Source organism: Mustela lutreola, chromosome 3 (genome assembly GCF_030435805.1).
Source record: "Mustela lutreola isolate mMusLut2 chromosome 3, mMusLut2.pri, whole genome shotgun sequence".
Classification (NCBI taxonomy): Eukaryota; Metazoa; Chordata; class Mammalia; order Carnivora; family Mustelidae; genus Mustela; species Mustela lutreola.
The window spans coordinates 111831704-111834720 of NC_081292.1; positions in this window are offsets into that span (position 1 = coordinate 111831704).

The following is a 3017-nucleotide window of genomic DNA, read 5'->3' on the forward strand; positions in this document are numbered from 1 at the left end:
GACCACCATGTATTTTAAACTAATTGAATTATGTAAGGGCCCTTTTTAACCTCTCCTATCACCTAGTGCAGGGCATATCCCATATATATATACGGTATTCAATACATTATTATTCACGTGATTTCTAAGATATTTTTAACACAAGTCAATTTAATAAATCAATACAAGGCAATTAGAAGGAAAAAATGAAATAATGCTAGCATTCAGTGTAGAAGGCCTGTCAAAAAATAAAAAAATATATAAAAAATAAAGACCCCCAATATTTCCAATTCTTGCCATTACCAAACTTTTTATGTACACAGAGAGGCCTGTAAAATACTTGGTTTTATTTTTTGATTTTACTGTCTTGACTTTTGGGCTCCAAATGTCATGTAAATAAACCCAAACTATCTCCTAGATGCTTAAAACATGGGTCCTGATTGCTCCCATTACTCCAACCAAATGTCAGACATGTGAGTGAGGCCATCTGAGACCCCATGTGACATCAGGCTGACTTTTGGCACATCTTAAGGAAGTTCAACTGCTTTACAAAGCTGGGTTAGCAATGTAGTTATGCCTCTATTTTTTATTTTTCATCAAAATACTGTGCTCAGAAATAGTCCATTATAGAGCAATAAATGAGGAAGGATTTTACTAATACTGAAATAGGTCAGGAAAAACAAGCCAGAGTCATGGCCAAATGAACTGCAATGACCATGCTTCAACAACGAATAATACATTTATTTATATCTACTCCTAACTCGCTGAGAATGAAAGTCTAGCAATTCATGGAAAGAATTCTTCTTTCATGGTCTCCCACCCTACTAATATGAATTAGAAATTATGGATGCTATAGGAAGGAAACTGTATTTAATCACCCAATAAATACCTGTTGAGCCTTTAGTCCCTGTAATCTATGGGACACTGTGAATGGAACCTATAAGACGTGTGAACAAAAACTCTGGTAGCCTTCTCCAGAGAGGAGCCTGGTCCACATTCAGGAAGCAAAACCAGGCTCCTCTAACCCCAGACGATGTGTAGGTGCTCCTTCTCTGGTCCTCAAGAAAGAGATGAACCTGGGACATTAGGAAAAGGACACTTGACCAGAAAGCAATAAACTAGTCTTCATCCCAAAGCTTTTAGTAAGTCATTGTGTGATTCTTGATTTAGTATCTAGTTTTTCTGTACCTACATTTTTTTACTTATAGTTTGAGGTAAGAACTCGCCTTCCTTGTCTCAAAGAGTGAGATGAAAATTAAATTTAGTACTTTAGAACTAAACAGCACAGATAAAATTTATTAACTGGAACAACAGCTATTTCATTTTTCTATACTTATAAAGAAGACCTGAATTGGCATATTCTTCTCTTTTAGCTTCACCCATCAGGAACGTAAACCATAGCTACTGTGTGGATTTCTCACTCTCAAATAAGTTTTATATTTTCTTCATTCTTCTGCTTGGTTTTTCAATTTAATTCAATTTTTTCCTAATTTTGATTTTTTAGAAATTTTTATTTTTCTTTTATTTAGGTGTTTATTATCTATTTCATTTCATCACAAGCATTATGTATAAGGAACTCCAAGTAGTTTATGAAAAAAGCTAGCAAATACCGTCTGTAAACAAACATGCATATGTATAAATACATACTTGTTACAGGGGAAGGCATGGGCCTGATAGAACATGCCTGATATAACTTTAGGACACCCTAAACTATCTGGTCAATTTTTGGATTTTAGCAAAATGACCCCAGGACTTCAGGAAAAGTGCACTTACCCTGGAGCAGATATAGTTGGTTATTATATATACCAACTTCATTTATCTGCTGTCAGCATATGTGCTATGGCTTGTTCAGATCTCCGGTGCCTCTGAATTTCCCAGAAGAAATAATATTCCCTATACAAGCTGTAGCATAATCTCCAATGGCCAAAGGAGCTGGTTTTCTAATCTCTCTAAGTTCATTAATCTATATCCTAGGTCAATTACTGCTTATCTCTTACTAAATTTGCTTTATCAATTGAATCTTCATAGATAGGTAGATGAGAGAGAGAGAAAGGAAGAGGGAGAGAGAGATATAGGTAGATAGATGATAGATAGATGGATAGATAGATGACCTATCCAAATGGCTCAAAGCAGACCCAATACAATCTACTAGAGGAAATGCACAAAAGGTTCATAATTTTCTTGGAAACAAAATGCCATGTGAAGAAGACTTGAACTTCTTGGTATTGGAGACAAGATATCTGGTAGATATTGGGAGATAAGGGGCCCCAATTTCTCACATTACCCCGGCCAAATGCCAGATATGTAAGTCATGTTATCTACCATCAATGTCACAATGGGTAACTCCTTCTCTATACTGAGGTTTCTGATTTCATTCTGGAGTCAAAGAAAATTATTTTTTAGGATCTTCATGTCTATAAATACAGACCCATGAACCATCCACAAAATACACAGGTAATATCAACTCCATATCCAGTGTGGTGATCAGATCTGAAGTGAAAGTGACGGGAACTAAATAAAACCAGTCAGAATCAACAGCCACACCAACACAACAAAGATAAACAAGGAATGGCCTTCAGAGAGCTGATAGCCCATAGCCCATTTTCCGATCTAGTTTGGTCCTTTGCTTAAATCTTCCTTGAGAAACCAGAGTTCGGATTTTCTCACTTTCATCCTTTTTCAGTATGGACGCACACAATTCTATGACATTTACACCGTCTGTGGTTTTGAAGCCAATTTGTCTGTCTCATTCATATCACCTCGTCTTTTACTTTTACAAGTAAATGCAGTAATGCACTTGCCTCGTTTTATTTTGTGAATAAGTTTGAAAAATGTGGTACATTTTGTATACTTTCTTGCTATCTAATATAACTGCCTTTAGTCGAAGTTCAGTCCTTGGAAAGTTCCTTAAATAATATTGCTCCTTAACGACTGACCACAGCACTAAAAATCCAAACAACAAATTACACTGCGGAATTATTTTTCCCTCTTGTTGAGAAACTCATTTGTTTTTAAGAGAACGTTTTCATTAATCTTGT